At 45.3% G+C, this 17,830-nt stretch overlaps 1 long non-coding RNA gene across 2 annotated transcripts in view; it reads left to right on the top strand.

The window, feature by feature from the left end:
- The window catches only part of LOC119240138 (uncharacterized), a 61,528-nt gene that overhangs the window by 17,126 nt on the left and 26,572 nt on the right, over positions 1 to 17,830 (top strand). The gene's annotated exons all lie outside the window — the stretch shown is intronic.

Here is a 17,830-nt window from a genome sequence, read left to right as displayed (position 1 = left end):
CATCTGAGGAAGATCACTTTTACAGTTGGGGCAAGACAGTGTTTCCCAGAATGGAAGGCTAAGGAGATGCAGTAAGAGGAAGGTATCTCCACACACGGCCATGAGTCTCAGAGGCACGGATCTGAATGCCAACAGGAAGGTGGCTGCAGGCTCAGCCTCTTCCCTGTGGGCTCCAGGGGTGGCCCTAGGGGAACTATGTCTCCTTCTCCATCTGATAGGGGGCCGTGGTAACTGGGTCACGTGGTGAGGTGCGGTGCTTTTATTCCTCCTGGAGCACAGAGAAAAGTCCTCTTGAGTCGGGCTACCTCTCTGCATAAGTATTTATGAGCTGTGAGAGCTGAGATCATAAGGATTCCATATTTTGCTTTTTTTAAAAAAACCAATAACTTAAGAAAATGTTTTCTCCATAAGAGAAACTTCAAAGATCCTCGAGCATCACACACTAAAAAATATTGAAAGGCGCACAGCTCACATCTTGAATATCAGCACAAAAGAATGTGCTATAGCCGGGCAGGCCCCTTCACAGTTTAAGGATCCTTTGTTTTTCTCCATCGCCTGCCCCCAAATGCAGGACTAAAGCTGTTAGGCATTTAGCAGCGGCCATCTGCAAGGCAGGCTCGCCAGCCAGCTTCTTCATCCAGAGGAGAAAGCTGAAAGAGGCTGGAACAATTGAAAACATCTCTAGCTTAAAAAAAAAATTAAAACCTCTCTGCTGCTGTTGAGGGGCAAGGTGGCCTCATGTGCCTCCCCATGGAGCATCTGGGAGTTATTTAGGGCAGCCACGCAGAGAGGCAGAGAGCTGGGGCCTGCATTTACGAGTCAGGTTGAGTGTGGCCAAGTTATTTAACCTCACAGAGCCTCAGTCTGATTGCCCATTAATTGGGATGATGATATTTGCCCAGAGTGTTTCACAGGCTGTTGGGAAGTGTTAGTGAAGTTGTGTTTAAATTGTGCAAGTGTGTGTGCACCCACATTTCTGCTTTAGAGAGAGGATTTCTGCTTTCTCCACACCTTCCCAGAGGAGGGAAGGGTTTTGTGTGATAGGCCAGAGCCTGGTAGCCAGGGCCTGGGGTCTATCAGTAAGTCCAAGAGGACTGCAAAGCACTCTCTGCTGCAGCCCCCACACCCCGCCCTCCATCCTCCCCTTACCCCCCACCCCGCCCCCCATCTGGTGGAGCCTGTGGTCCCCAGCAGACCTTATCATGCAACTGGCTGGGGGCAGCTTGGGGTGCAGGGCCATGGGCCCTAGCATATCCATGGGCAAGTCTTGTGTTGATGTTTCCAAGGTGGGAGGTGGGAGGTTCCCCTATGCCCTGCTTGGAGGCAACATGGCTTTACACAGTGTCCAGTGGCTATTTTGGCACCAAATTGATTTCATATGGAGGAAGGGGTGTCAGGCCTGGAAAACCCTTCAGGGACAGAAATGGGGGGCTATGATTGGACCAATATTGAAGAGCAACGCCTGGTAAAATGAACCGTTGATACCTGGCTTTCCAGGGAGAACCTAATGTCAGTCATGTACACTTTAAAGAGAATTCAGCTTCGTGTATCCTCTGTCCCCAGTGATTTGCATTTGGAGCTCAATGCTCGTGATGGAGGGAAAGCTTCAATCATCTCTTAGATTAGATTTCATTGAGCTGGGCCAGGGAAAGAGTCCCCCATGTCTCTGATATGTTGCCCCCTAGGTCCCCTGCTCTGCTTTCTAAGTGGAAAGCTGGCTCAGTCCTCTGTCCCTCGGAACACAGGGGCCTGATCCTGACACTCCTCTTGGGACACGCTTAGAGACCTTATAAAGACCTGAGTCTGTTCTTAATTTTAAGGAAGGGGCAATAGCTGACAATTTCAGTTTCTCTCTAAGTGAGTCTTTAGAGACTCATTTATGTGACCCACTAACCTCTGAACATGAATATCATGGTAGCACACAAGCCCCTAAATGGTTGAAAAATGGGAAAAAAAAAAGAAAAAGGTATAATTAGTTTATCCATAATCATTCCTTCAAGGAAATTGGCACGTTGACCTTGTTGAAACAACCAGTTTAACAGAAATAACCCACATTTGCTGAGGATTTGCTCTGTGCTGGGCTCTGGGCTAAGTGCTTTGCATTTAAATACGACATACATTTTTTGAAGTGGGTACTATTATCATACTCATTTTTTAGATGAAGAAACTAAGGGTTAGCAAGAGAAGTAACTTGCCCAAGTCCACCCAGCTTGTAAGAGGCAAGAGATGTGACACAGATTCAGGTCTGTCTGGTGCCACAGCCTGTGCTCTTATCCACCATCAATAGGTTTCTCCTCCAGATGTGCTGATGTGCCAGCTTTTTATTTTATACAGTTTGCTGATGAATAAGAGAAAAGCAACTATAGTGGCTAAACCAAGCAAGAGTTTATTTCCCCTACATAACCAGAAACTCTCAGGAGAAAAATGATATTTTAGAGAAATTCGGCATTTTTTCTATATTGTATATGTGAGTATATATATGTAAGAGTCAGAACCAGCACTTAAATCTTTAGGATGACTTTTATGGCCTTGTTGCCTCTCCGAAGATAAAAACATCAAACAACGCAAGCAGAGCCCATCAGAAATAAAAAGCAGACCAAAATCCTTTGTGCTATTGGGATGAGTCACCTAAAAATTTCTGGAGGATATCAGAGTGCTATATCGGAGGGAGCATTTCTCTTCCTGTTCTTGTCTTCTGTGCACCCAGCACAGGCAGAGGTGTCTGCTGAGGAGGGCTGGCAGTGGCCTCCAGGGAAAGCATCTCATCTGGAGTTGACTCTGTAGGGGATGCACAACTCTGTCCTCAGTTTCCCTAGAAGGCAGCGTCTCCGTCCGCCTCATGCTGAGATCTGCCGTCAGCCCGAGCTGAGGAGTCTCGGCCACTGTCTTTGGATGTTGATATGTTTTCGGAGACACACACACGTGCAGGCAGGCACACACACACGCATACACACACACACAGAGTCCTTTCTCTTATTGTTGTTGCCCTATTGGTCTTCAAGTCCTTCTTGGTTGCATTACATGTTGAGCTGGAACTCTTGATAAAGGAGTTCTGTACAGTGATGACAAGAATTGATTTCCAATTTCCTGCAGAATGACTCTATCATTGCTAGTGACTCAGGCAATTTAGCTCACATTCCAGGCCTGCCTGGGGGTTATAGATCACACTGACAGCTTCCCAGTCATGTAGGAGGTGGATTTTTGACAAGATGAGGAAGGAGACATTTTCAGAGAGTTTCATGCTGGGGGTGGCCAGAGGGGAGACTGCCCCAGGGCTTTGGGCCTTGCAGGTGTCCTGTGACAGTAGCCATGTCTGGGCTGTGATGGGGAAGATGGCTAGAGGTCAAACTTCTAGAAGGTTGCCCAAGGCAATCTTTTTCCCTCTCCTTACATGGTTAGCCTTGCTCAGCATGAGGGCTTTTAAAGACCCAGCCAAAAGATGAAGGGGATCAATTTCCAAGCATTTCCTCCTCACCAAATACACTTGGAAGACATCTGTCTTTTAAGATTTAACACATAGACTGAGTTTTTTCTTTCTCAATGGGTTCCAATACGACAGGTGCAATTCTTTGTATTTACCCATAAGTTCATTTTCATCTGCCAAGCCTGCACTGCTTATACATTGGGTGTTAGATGGAATTGCATTCCCTGGAAGACACATTGAAAGCTCCCAGAGTCACCCAAGCCAAGCAGGAAACAGACACATCAGGGCCAGGAGGCCCCGCTGTAGGCTGTCACTCTGCGCTAAAGTCTGAGTCATTTCCTGCTCATACAGCTCTGTGAGGTGGCTCCATTATTGCCTCTGGTTCACAGATGTGGAAACTGAGACCCAGAGGATCGGTTACCCAAGGAGAGTGGCAGGGCAGTGATTTGGAATCAGGCTCTTTGGAAATAAAATCTATGCTCTTAAATAGTGAGCTCTCCGCCATGAGGGTGTGAGAATGTAGGTGATTTTCCATCTAGGGAACTGAATGGAACCCCCAGAAGCTGATGATCCATTGCCCTGCTTTATTTGGACCTTATCAAAGTCTTCGACAGCCCAAGTCATCTGGAGGCCTGGGAATGAGCACACATATGCGAATATGCAAGGATGAGTGTGCAGGGACATGCACACATGCACAGACACACAACCAAAGATGGAGCTCAAGCAGCCTCAGAAGCAAGTTAACAGAACAGATGCCCGTATCTCCCTAGCTGTTCAGCTGAAAACTAAGAAATCATTGTCAAATTACTTTTCCAAAGCCAGGGTAAGCTCAATTTAGGTAACAGAAATTTGATTGACCAAATGTGTTCTGAGAACTGCTTATGAGCTGGACACGGTGCTGGGCCCCTGCCTGGACATCATGCTATGTAATATGTGAATGCTCATCATTCTGTGAGAACCGCTGTCTCCATTCCACAGCCAGAGAGACTGACGTTCAGGCAGATCTCACTAAGTCACAGAGCTGGCAAGGATCAGGGACGTTATTCAAACACACACAACTGTCTTCATCCACTTCTTTCCAGAACAATACAGATTCTAATTCCCATGCCTACTCTGTCGATAATTATTTCGTTTTGACAAATTGGCTCTCTAGCATTAATCTGTCAGATTTCACATGTCAAGAGCCGCTCCAGCTGCCTGATTCCCATTCTGAGAACCTGGCCTGTGGCCACATGGGATGCCATCTGAGGCTCTGGCCTTGGCCCTCATTTCTCCTCCTCATCAAGAGTTCCACAGGGGCCCAGCACGCCATCCACGGCTTCTCTGTGGGGTCTGTTTGCTCTGATCTCCTCCTTTCTCTCCCCTCCTTCTAGAAGCCGCTTCTAATGCTGCCAGTCATGTTGGCTCTCATTAATTGCTTCTGGGGATGGAATGAGACAATATAATCACTCCCTGCACACCTGTCAGGTAGATGCTGCATTAGGCAGTATGTTTGAGGTTGTTTTTAGTTCTGATCAAAGTGATTGAAACAGATGTACCTCGTGGGTCTTATTAAACGGCAGGGAAATTACTCATCAGACATCTGACTTGTCCCATGCATTCTCTGCACGCAGATGATGCGCCTTTCCCCCTTAAATAAACAAGTGTTTAGTTTTCTGATCAATAGTGAAGACCGGGCTGCTGGAGGAGAATCCATTTAATCCCAGACATCACAGCAATGGCCAATTGCGATGCACTCCTGATACAGGATTTAGAAATGCTCCCTTTGATAGAGAGAAACATTATCTGCTCTCATTCTCCCACTTATTTATTCATTCCGTAAATATTGACTGTGTGCCGACCATGTCATCTGGCAGGTCTGGTGCTAGGAAGTTTCTGGTGATGCATCTGACGTGGCCCGTGCTTCCAGGAAGCCCCCAATCTGGGGTAGGGGGAGAAATGTGCGCCGACAATGACAGCAGAAGTACATGGATGACAGATTTCTCACTCAAGTCTTGTTTGAGTACTTGTGGGAGAGGCAGCTTCTAAAATGACTGCAGTCACCTCTATCTCTGACTCCCATAAACCTCACTTCAGTTACCAGTGTCCACTGATAAATAATTATTCTGTAATCCTCTGCCCTTGGGTGTGGCTGGACCGGATGACTCACTCTGCAAAATCGAATTTGGTGAAAAGATGAGATTACGTGACAGTGATAGGTTGGATTATATGCTCCCTCCCTCCAAATATATGTTGAAGTCCTGGTTCTGAGGCATGTGGTCTTATCTGGCTATAGGGTGTTGGCACATGTAGCCAAGTTAAGATGAGGCCACTATAGTGGGCTCTAATCCAAGATGACTGGTGTGCTTACAGAAAGGGGAGGCCAGCACCCAGAGACACACACACGTGGAGAATGCAAAGGGGGAGGTAGAGATGGGGCGACGCCTCTGTGAGTCATGGAGCACCAATTCTGCACAGCTCTCAGCAGCAAGCAGCCCCACCGGCACGTTGGCCTCGGCTTCCCAGCCTCCAGAATTGTGAGACAACACGCTTGTGTCAGTAATGTTTGCTAAATGGCTCTGAACAGGGTTGTTCTTTAGGGTCATGAAAAGACTGGAAAGGAGAAAGAATAGGTCTTGGTGAGCTGCTGCAAAGGATAAGGCAGCTCTCTCAACACCATTGCAGCCCAGCCCTCAATTCCTTCTTAAGAATTCAGGAACCTGAAATCAGAATGTGGTTTTCACAAAGGCCTTTCACTATCTCTATAAGAAGAGGAAAATCTCTCTCTTCCCTTTATGCCAACACAGCTGGGTGCCCTGTGTCACCCTGCTGAGTAACAGATCTCATTGTGGGGGTTGAGCTTCATTTTGCTCTTTTGAATTTTTGCCCCCACAACCTGCCCTTGTACCCTTCTCTGTCCTCCCCTTTAAGCTAAGAAACCTCACTTCCCTTACCAGTGTCCACTGATACATAATTATTCTGCTTCATCAGTTCATCTGCCTGGACTTTTTTTTTTTTATAGTTGAGGTAATATTAGTTTACGACACTGTATACGATTTACACGTTTTGGATTCCACCCTTCAGCTGTAATTCTTTATTTTACTCATCTTTGTGAAATGGCCCAATATTGTCATTCGCTTTCTGACTGGCTTTGTTACACACAATTCCTTCACGTTCCAAAGGGAAATCTCTGTCTTGCTTTCAAGCTGTTGTTTCAGGTCTCTTTCCTGACGTGGCGGCCAAAGTAATTTTAAGCGGAGGCAAACACTTGCCCACACCTGCCCCCTTGCAAGTCCCTGCTAAACGGTGTCATCACCCCCATGGTGTTACTGTGGTTATGGCAAATTTGTCGCGGCTCACTTGGAACCAGCAATGCCTTGGTGTTGGGCTTCCAGCCGACGGTGCCTGAGCCAGCCTCAGATACACAGACTCGAATGAGAACCACCAAAGCTTTCCTTCATTTCCACCCTTGTGTGTCCCCCTCCGTGTCCTAACCCCACTGTGATCCTTTTTGCCAGTAGTACCATTGGTTCCATTTTGCAGATGAGAACATGAGTGTACTCGGCCAGCACCTGGCTGGTAGTGATTGGCACCTTGAACTCTTGAAAGCCATGCCCTTGCACCATGGTGACGGCAGAGTTGGAGGAGGGAGAGCTCTGAGTCTGTGGCTTGGCAGATCTGTGTGTGGATCTGGGCACTGCAGCTCATCAGTTGCGTGACACTGAGTGGTGACTTCATTGCTTTGAGCCTCAGTTTCTCACCCGTAAAATAGGACCCCAACAGGAGCACAGGGAACTGGATGATGAGAGAGGGGCCTGGTCCAGGAGCTGACACTGCTGGGACCCAACCAAACAAAGGTGGCCCATGGCCAGGATTTACAGGGAGCGCAGACAAGTTGCCTGCATGGACATATTACCTGTGGACGGGGTGACCGTCACATGGTCGCAGACTGTCATTGCCAGCCAACAAGTAAAGCTGATGATTCTCTGAGGTCCCTTCTCTACCTAGTGTGGCCAGAAATCCATAGAGACAGCTGCCAGAATATGTTCTCTCCTAAGGCTGATTGTTCATCTCTTCTCCTTGGAAACTCAGCCTTGGTGTCCTGCCTTCTGGGGGGTGGTGTCATTTTGGGGAACACTTGGCTTAATGATAGGCTTGCTACGAAGGGTATCTCTGAATATAGACTGCGTTGCTACACCTCTGGCTCAAAGGAGCGCTCAGTCCCTAAGCCAGCGGATGGCACTGAGGAGGGAGAGAAATCTTTGCAGTAGAAGGCGCTTGGGCTAATGGCATAATTACTCCACAGAACCATTTACGAAGTAATTATGGACTATTGTTAGGATACTCTAGTCTTTTTTTTTTTTCTTTAAAGTAATGAGGCTTTGCTTGGAGTAAGTGATTATGGGGGGAAAAGACAATAATATGTGTGTGCATTTAAAGAGGAGAGAAATCATCCGCATGCTCCCTCCTCCCGCACCAATCTTCCCTCTTTCCCATCTTCCTCATGCAAAAGCAGAAACTCACCCGGAACCCCGAGTGTGCACTGCTGCATTTTCTGCTTTGCTTGGAACGTTTCTAGTATTAAAATGTAATTTTGAAAAATACTGGCTATAGTATAATTTGCTGAGAGTTGCGTTTCTCCTAAGGATGGAAGGACCTTGAGGCCATGTTGTTAAGGTAATGAAGCTCAGGGGTATTCTAAGTGGGAAGGTTCTGAGCGTCTCTCATCAGCTCTCCTGCCAGAGCTGGGCTCCCCTCCTGCCCCCACCTGTCTCCTAGGATGTGTGTGGGGTCCCGTCCCCTGGTGTGGACCCTGCGGCAGCTTCCACCCAGCTCGCTGTCTCTGCTTAAGAGGGGCTGTACAAGCTAATTGAGATACATATTACAACATTAACATTTTAAATATCGTATTAGCTCTCCATTAGGATAAATGAGGTACGCAGAATATCAGAACAGAACGTTAGTCTCTGCCGCCACTTAGCACATTGATTATGGCCAGATGAGACCCTCAAAGCCCACTCCGGAGACGGATGGGCTGGGGAGGCTGAGGCCGACTGCACTCTTTCTAAGTGAAAGCTCACTTTGGAGGAGTGCTGAAGGAGTGTGGGCAGTGTGGAAGAGTTGAGTGTTGGGTGGAAGGGACTGTATCCAACCAGATCCTCCCCAATGTCCAGCCCTTGGATCCCAGAGGAAACGAAAGGAATCTTCTAGGCAGCCTAGCACAGAGCTGATAACAAATTGTGACTAATCATAACGACTGTTTGCTGAGCGCCTGGAAAGGACAAGCCCCCGGCCTCTATTCTCATTTCCCCCTCACTTCAGCAACACAGGAGTCGGGGCTGGAGAGGAAGTGATTGGTCCCCGGTCTCCCAGCCTCTCAAAACAGAATTCCCCTTTGGGGAGGAATTTCAAGCCTTCTCCCCTAGTGTCTTGCCCTGATGTCTTGCTGAGCCCAGGGGTCCGGGAGGTGAGGGGCCACCTGCAAACTCCCAGTCAGATGTTTTAGTCCCTTCAGGCTGTTAGAACAAAATGCCACAATGTGGGTGGCTTAGGGACAGAGATTCATTTCTCATAGTTCTAGAGGCTGGAAGCCTGAAAGCAGAGAGCCAGTGTGGCTGGGTGAGGGTCACAGCCTTCTTTTGGAAGGGACAAGGGAACTCTGCGGGTCTTTTCCCCAAGGGCGCTGATCCCATTCATGAGGTCTCCCCACTTGTGCCCTGATCATGCACAAGAGATCTTACCTGCTAACACCTTCACATTGGGCATTAGGATTTAACGTGTGCATTCTGGGAGGACACAAATATTCAGTCTCTAGCATGGGGGTTTTGGGCACCTCTGTGGGCTCTGCCTGGGGCTGGTTTTGTGACCAGAAGCCCCTCAGCCACAGACCTGTGTTCTCGAGAGTGCAAGACGGTCATCGCCTGGGAGCACAGAGGTGTGTGTAGAGGCAGGGAGAAAACTCAGGGTGAGATCCTTTCTCACCCTGAACCACGTGATTCTAGGAAAGGAAGCAGCTATACCAACATCTGATTTCTGGACAGTGGGGTGAAAGTGATATGCACATGAATTAAACATTTTTCTCTGGTCTTATGGGAGCTGGGGTTTGAATATACTAAGCTGTGAGACCTTGAGCAAGTTCACCCTAAAATGCAATTGCTCATCTATAAAGTAGGAATACCGACGCTCCTTTTAAGTTATTTGAGAACTGACAAGATAATCCAGGAGATATGCTTAGCCTATATCTAAGTAGTCTATGTAGCTTATGCCCAGAAATAGCAGCTATTCTAACTACAGTGATAGTTATTATTAAGAACTGGATTTCTTCAAAAACATCCACCTGAATCTAACTCTTGGCCCTTCTATTTAAGGGTTGTATGATCTTGGGATAATCTTTATTTCCTAAGACTCTGTCTCCTAATCTACAAAATGGGGATAATAGGTATACTTACTTCAGAGAGTCAGAAAGGCTAGTATGTAAATCCATTCAACATGCTCAGCATAGCGGCAGGCACATCACGTGTTTATTATATTTCTCAGCATTTAGCTGCAGGTTTATCTATAGGTAGAGAGGTGTCTGCCCTTTGGTGCTAAAACAGAAAGGGGTTTTGGTTAAGTCTGCTGGACAGTTAGAAGGTAGCAGGCAGAAGGGCACCCACATGCCCCAGATGGACTGGGTTCCAAAGCTGGTTGTTCACTTCCCAGTGCTGCCTCCTCTGCAAGCATTAGGGCATCTCTTCTGAAGAGGGCAGCAGCCTGTATTGGGACAGGGCTGTGGTGTGAGGGCTACAACGTTGTGCCCATGGCCTCCAGGGAAGAGGTGTCGCTTGGTTTATCTTTGCTCAGCTCAGACCCTGGAACTTGGTGACTCCTCAGTGAATACCTGAGATGGTCATAACATAAGAGACAAAGGTGACCATCTAAAATGGCCTAAGACTGGCTAAGTAAGTTGTAGGATGTATGTATACTTGACTGAATTTGTGACTTTCACATCTGAAGATGGTTTCCAACCATTTATGGAAAGAAAATGCATATTATGTCATCAGGCCTTGAATAACTGTGACTGTCCCCAAGATGCACAGATTTTTTTCTTGTTATTATTCCCTAAATGATACAACCATTTACATAGCATTTACATTGTTTTAGGTACTATAAATAATCTGGAGATGATTTAAAGTATAGGGGAGGTTATGCAACTACATATCATTATATAAGGGATTTGAGCATTCAGGATTTTGGTTTCCACAGGGGTCTGGAAACAATTTCCCCTGGGGACACTGAGGGGCGACTGTAATTTGAAAGAGGCCAAAGGATAGGACTGGAATAGTCAGGCAGAGCTTCTTGGACATGATCTGAACTGAGCTTGGAAGAGTTGGAAAGTTTCTGAGGTGGACTGACTTCCTGGGAATCTGAGCAGGTTGACCTGGTGGCTCTGCAAGATGAATTGGGAGGGTGAACTGGGGAGCAAAGACTGGAAACCATTGCATTTACTGGAGCAGCAGGGGACTGAGACCACAATCCAGGCTGAACACAGCCACCCCAGCTTCTTGTCTGATTTGCACGGCCTGGGGGACTAGGCAGTCCCCTCCTGAGGCCAAGCGTGCAGTCACTTAACCCGACCTACAGATTAAGTCACCTATTGTGTCAAGTAATGAGTCATTTTCAGTGGCTTTTGTGCAGGCAAATAGAATATTTATCCAGGTCCCAGGGAACCCAGGGACACTTTGGAAGCAGGGGATGGCTTTGAAGTGGAGTCAAATGAAATCCTTAAGCCTCCGTGTCTACAGATGGTCTACAAATCATAGCCTGTCAATAGCGAGGGCAGAATATTTTCAGTGCAAAGAAATTTTCAGTGAGAAGCCTTGCATAGTAAGCCTGCCTGGAGCACTCAGCGCATTCTCTGCCTCATTAGCTGGGGCATTGTGCATGGGGCAAAGGCAAAACAGAGAGAGAAATTGACCAGCAGGCAGGAGACCTGGGCCTCAGGACCTGCTCTGTCACCATCCCACTGTGTGACAGCAGGGACACAGGAATCCACAGAAAATGACTTTCCTGTGGCAGCATATTTAACCCTCAACCGCCCCAGGAAACAATTTATTGATGAGAAAATCAAGGCTCCAAGAATCCATTTGCCGATGGTCACACTGCGGCGGGTCAGGGCAGGTCGGCTCAAGACCCCCTTCAACGAAGTCCTTGTAGTCCAGCTGCTGGGGAAGCTGTCAGTCAAGAGAGGGTAAGAGACTGTGCTGTTGGCAGATTGGGAGAGAGCTGTTTTGGGATAAACCTTCCTTCTCTCTATTTTACCCTTGACTACTGTGGGGGAGTGTAGTGTAGCTGGGAGAGACAACCCATGTGCTTGGACTTTGCTCAATTTCATTTCCCTTTCCCAGTGTCTATTATCAATCATACATGTGCAGGTTTTCTGGGGAGGGGAGAGGGATCTGAGGAGGTGGGGGTTGCCTATCCAGGCAGCATGGGACGGAGGAAAAACAACTCAAAATCCAAGTAGTGAGAGAGAGAGGGGGCTAGAAGGGCTACATCTCTGGAGAGGGAGTGCCTTCCCCCCAGCCAGTCTCACATTTATTTCATATCAGATTCAGGGAAGGTAGGAAAGTATGTGGAGGAATGTGTGTGGTGGGGATGTGGATTGGGCATGTATAATAGTCTGGCACAAGCTAGAGGAGAGTGTATAGGGTCTATTGCCTGGGGGCTCCATTTTTGCTGCGATCAAACATCCTATCTCTAGTCCCTGTTTAGGCGGTCTAGCTCATTATGCTGATCTGGACATAATGTCTGCCTGCTGTTTTCAGCAGATACACTCATACCAAGGCTTTTGTCCTGGTGAGAGGCTCCTTGCCTGACTCTACATTTTAGTTTGACCAGCAGAAACTTTGGGTGCCAAGAATACATCCCGAGAACAAGGGGCCCTGGGGAATCCACAGGTAAGCTTTGGGTTAGTCCTGATCCTAGTTTGAGTTTCAGCCTCCTCATCTGTCAAGAGCAAGAGTTGGAATCTTACTATCTGCTCCTTCCCAGCTCTGACATCCCAGTTTCCTCTCTTCATTTTATTTTCCTGATATTTCTCCTTCTTTCAAATTTAACAGTGTAAATTGTAAACTCAACATCTCCATGTCTCTGCTAGTGTCACATTCACTTGGGCCAGAGAGATGGCAGGAATAGCTTCTCTGGCTCTGTGAGTTGACAAGTGTGTTTGCACATCGCCTGGTGTTCTGTCTACATTTTCTCACTTTTGGATGCCAGGAGTCCTGCTGACGACACAGCATTCCAAGGACAGCAACCATTTGTCCTCTTAATTCTTTTTTTTTTTCCAACCTCCAAACTGAAATATTTATGAATCTTTATAATTTTTAGGAAGTTCAGTGTAAAAAGGTGGAGTTTCTCTGTTCAGGAAATTTCTGATTTTAATACATTTCTGCAGGTGGATTAACACATAGTTTAAGAGCTGTGTGCTAGGTTTGCATGTTGGGATATGGGCAGGTGACAGACCAACAAAGAGCCACTTGGGAAGGTACTATTAACACTATCAAAAAAATGGAGAAAAAGAAATCTTGCTGTGTCTCTCCCCTCCCCAAGTCTTACCCCTAAGCATGAATGGGCAGGGTCACTAGAATATTCCTTTCAGTTTCCAGACTTCAGGAAAAAGCGTCCCATGGATCTTGGTGATCTATAAAGAGACAATGTTCACAATCTGGAGTATGAACTTGCCTGCCTTTGAGCTGTGTGGCACTTGGAGAAAGAGCCTGAGGTTTGGAGATTAGCAAAAGCCACTCAGCAGTCACAAAGACAGGTTGACTAGAAATCATGGAGTATTTAAAAGAAGTTTTATTAATGTACATTGCATATAAGCTGCCTCTATTTTATCTGTGATTCTATTCCTGAATTTATGAACAAATCTGGTAACATGAATTTTTTCATTGGGTTCTGGGAGTTCATCTTCTTTAAAAAATGCCCATTATATATTTTTATGTGCACACCTGTATCTTTGATATATAGGAATCAAAATGAATAGATAATTGCATAAACTGATAGTGTTTAGAAATACATACTCTGCAATATAACATAATCTGGAAAGAAAAGGTATAGTAGAAATTTGTTCATGATATATTTTTAAGCACTTGGGGTCTCTCAGCTGGGTGTTAATTAAACTGGATTTGTCCTTTATCCATTGGAGAATTTAATCCATTTTTTCTTATGACTAATATGTTTGGTTTTATTTTTATCATATTATGATAAAATTATTGTTTCACACATTTACTTGTTGACACTCCACTATTTTGCCTTATGGACCATGTTTCATTTGCTTTTATTTTTCCCTTGTGAGACTGGGAGTATGTGGCCAATATTTCATTTTAATAAGTGGTTTTATGTTTTTCAAAAACATCTTTGCTTGTATAACTTTATATAATTATTAAATGCAAGAAAAAAAAACAAGAACTTTTGATTTCTTTTGTTGAAGTGAACAACCCATGATGCATTTTAGCTCTTAGTGTTGAATTTTAGGCCATGCCAACATCACCTGGGTCCATTGTAGGAACATGTATTTCTGAATATTGACATTTTTACAATATACAACCTGGTTTTCAGAATCCCCGTAGAATTGCACCTTCATTTGATTACCATATTTATGCCCATTATTAGATAATACCTGGTTGATGGCAGCAATGCCTCATTTGATCACTTTTCAGCTCCTGTGCCCTTACTTTTGATTCATCTGCTAGGTACAGGGATTAAAAGTTTAGTTAAGGTTTTCAGGAGGAGAGCATCCATAAAATACTTTTGTGGTGACATGACTTTCTACTTTGGCACATGAACTGGGTAATGCAAAGAATTCTTGGTTCATGGATTTCTCCTTCACACTCTCTATACATTGCTCTCCCTCCTCCTCTTCCTCTTCTCCCTCCCCCTCATCCTCTTCTTCTTTCTCCCGCCTCCTCCTCCTCCTCATGTTTACACTCTAAGATGTACAAAAGCATATGTCTAAAAAGCAACAGCAATGTCCTGAATTAATTTAGCATGACACGGAGCCAATGTGAGCTGGTGCTGTTGGGAGTTGGTGCTGATAGACTTGCTCAAGACAGGTTGCCACAAGCCTTCAATTTGTAAAAACATGAAAGCTACGAATAAAATAAAGTGCAAATAGATGAGGTATGTCTGTGTACACACACACACACACACACACACACACACACACTCACACACTCACACCCTCGATCAAAGAGGGGCTTTGTTCAGGTCAGTGTTCGCTAGCCAATAGGGTATATACATTCTTTCATCCCCTTCACAGGCTTTCTGCCTTTAACCAGATTTCCCTTTCTGGATCTCAGGCTGGAAGCAAATTGGCATGCATAGCCCACAGCTACATTTCTAGTGAATGGCAGGCATTTATCTAGTGCAGCTCTTCATAACTATCAGAAATTTTTCTTGCTCCCATTTTCTGGTCCCTTAAGTGAGAGAAAGTGACTGTGTTTCTAGATCGTTGAAATAGTCCACAGTTCCTGTGCTATAAGTAACATAAAAATCTACAGTCCACAGAATCTGTTGGTCCCAGTTCACAGCCATGAAATAAATTTTCATAGACACATCTCATCTTTCGTCATAGTGTATTTGGGGAGTTTTCTCTGCAAGATAGCATTTCCCAAAGGGTATTTCATGGAAGGAGACTGTGATTCTAAGGGAGATTGATAGACACGATAGCTCATTTGTTTAGTAATAATAGTGGTTAAATATGTTTGAAAATACTGGGTTGATCTGAGGTAAAGAGGTCACTGCAGTAGCTAGTCTGAACATTTCTGGTTGAGAAATCAAACTTGAAAAAGGGACACTTATCACAAGGACACTGGGGTCTTGTGCACCCAGGACCACAGTCCAATGGATGTCCTAAGCACTTAGACCTGGACTCAGCAGCTCCCAGATTCTGTCTCCCATCTTTGCTTCTTACTCAGTATATATTTCTTCTGCTGTCTCCTCTCACATCCTAGTCTCTGAGCCCTCTCTAGCCATCATGGTGGAAAGGAATAGTGATTGTAGTTTTCAGGACTTTATATCTTATAGCTTCAGGCCCTAGAAAAAACTCTGATCTTTCGGTTTCCTTTCCGAATTTGCAGGGAATAATAATGGCCTACCTTGAATGAATTATCTATCCTGGAACCAATGAAATAGGCTAGCAGGTAGAGTCTGGGAAGGGGACTGTGATTGGCTAAGCTTATGTCAGGTACTCTCGGACCAATCAGCTGCAGCCAAGAATGCAGCATTCTCACTGAGTGAAAGGGCTTCTCTCTGAGTATCTAAGGGGAGAATGGAGGAGGGCACTTTCCAGAACAGCCTATGGGACTTATAGGTATCAACATTAATATTCAGAACCCTATATATATATATATGAGGTGGGGAGGCTAAAGAATACAAGGCATGTCAGATCAGCAAAATGCAGATAATACCTAGCATCTTCCACTGTTTTCTTCTGTGGGGGGATTGTGGGTGGGTCCGTGGGAACAGGAAGGAATGACATGCATGTGGCTGTGACCATGAACACACACTCTCCTCCTGTCTTCTGTTCTGTTTCTGAATAAACCCTGTTTGTGACTTCACTAGCCGATTGCCTTTTTCAGGTTGACAGAGGAGACAAAGCAGTGTGGTCCTTAAACAGAGTAAAAGTGATAGGAATTCCAAAAGGGGTAATAGTTTACGCAGTTTTTCTCCAGATATATTTGTCAACAGGCATTTGTTTTGGAGGAACATCTTGGGAACTAATGTATGAGAAACAATTTTTTAGAGGTGATGTTCTAAGGACACAGAAAGAGGTGGAGAAGGCAGGGGTGTGTGTGTGGGGAAACAGGAGTTCTGGCTAGCTAAGGAAGCAGATCTTACACCAGATCTTACAGGCAGATCTCACACTGGGTTTCTGGCTGGTGGCTTGGGGTGTGGGTCTCCGAAATAGGGTTTTCCAGTGGTATTGGTGGTCTCAGGGATAGAAGCTTCTGTCACTTCCCACCTGCTTGCTGTATTGTTGCTATAGAGGTTTGACGTGGAAGGACCAATTGTGTTTCTAAAATTCCAATTTCCTTAGCAGGTTTCTCCCATTTGGACACAGTTCCAGGACTTTCCTCCCTGATCTACTCATCTGGTTGCAGCTCTTGACTGTAAATTATGTCTTTCTCATTGGCCCAGTAAATAGCAGAAACAACTGGATTTCATAATCACTGGATTTACCATATAGGTATAGGACTGCCTTTTGGTAATGATGTGATTTATTGCAATATAATATATCTGCTTCAGTGACCTTTTTAATAAGGCAAAGTAGATAGTGCAACTCTAGTTTAATGTGCTTTGTGAGACAAAGTCAGGGATTTCAGCTGAACTGTAGTTGGCTGGTTTCTCTGCTTAGCTCACTGAAAACCAGGTTTTCTTCTACTTTCAGCAAAACCCTTAATGGCAAAGTGGATCATCTGAAAGTGCTAAGGACAGCTTGCTGTGGGTAGAAAACCAGGAAACCATAGACTAGGAGATTTCAAGTTTCTTTTCAGTTATTTTTTTTTTTTCACATATTGAAAGCTCCCCAAGAGACTCAAAGAGCTGAGCTATTCTGGCTAAAAATGTCCCCCCACTCTGCTTGCACTTCTGCCACCAATGTGACCTGGGCAGGTCTCCCAAGAAGCCCCTTGGGTTTGGTTAAGCATGGTTTGAAATCCACTACTGATTAGGAGAGGTCTTGGAGCAGGGCCTGGTCCAGAATGTGTTTAGAAGATGCTCAGTGAACAAGAACTTCCCTCTTCCATGCCCTGACACTGAACCCCTTCCTCAGCATGGCCCCAGCATTATGGCTTCTCTCTGGAACTCTTATCACTCCCTTCCTCTGCCTAATAATTCAGATGTATGACTTATCTCCTTTCATCTGCTTACTAGCCTGGAATATACTCGAAGGAAATGTTCATTAGTTCTTCAAATATTGAGTCAGCATCTACTGTTCTAAGATTATTTCATGTATGTGTTTTTATTTGAATCAGGATCCAATCAAAACACACCTATTATGCTTGGTATTTTAATCTATAGTTTTTCCCAACTTCTTTTTGTTTTTCTTGCTATTTTTGTTGAAGAAGATGGATTGTCCATACTCTATATAATTTCTCACATTGTGGTTTTTGCAGCTTGCATGACCTCATGTAATATTAAACAGAATTAAAAAATTTATTTTAATGAAGTACGATTGTTTCACATCCTTGTTAATTTAATCAGAATTTAGTGTAGACTTTCCACAGAGATACACATTCCCCAGTACACCCTCCAGGCTCCCTGGTCTGCGGGGTGCCTTCATCGGTGTGCCCTCCTGCTACTCACACCCTTTTGTGCTTGGGACCCTTTACTGCAGCAAGGGCGCTCTGCCTATTGTCCTCCCACATGACCATCTCCTTCTTT

This window comes from Talpa occidentalis, unplaced genomic scaffold (assembly GCF_014898055.3).
Source record: "Talpa occidentalis isolate TD23 unplaced genomic scaffold, MPIMG_talOcc4v2.1 talOcc4.12, whole genome shotgun sequence".
NCBI classification, from domain to species: Eukaryota; Metazoa; Chordata; class Mammalia; order Eulipotyphla; family Talpidae; genus Talpa; species Talpa occidentalis.
Note: the sequence above shows the minus strand (reverse complement) of the source record. Positions and strands in the feature narration are given on the sequence as shown.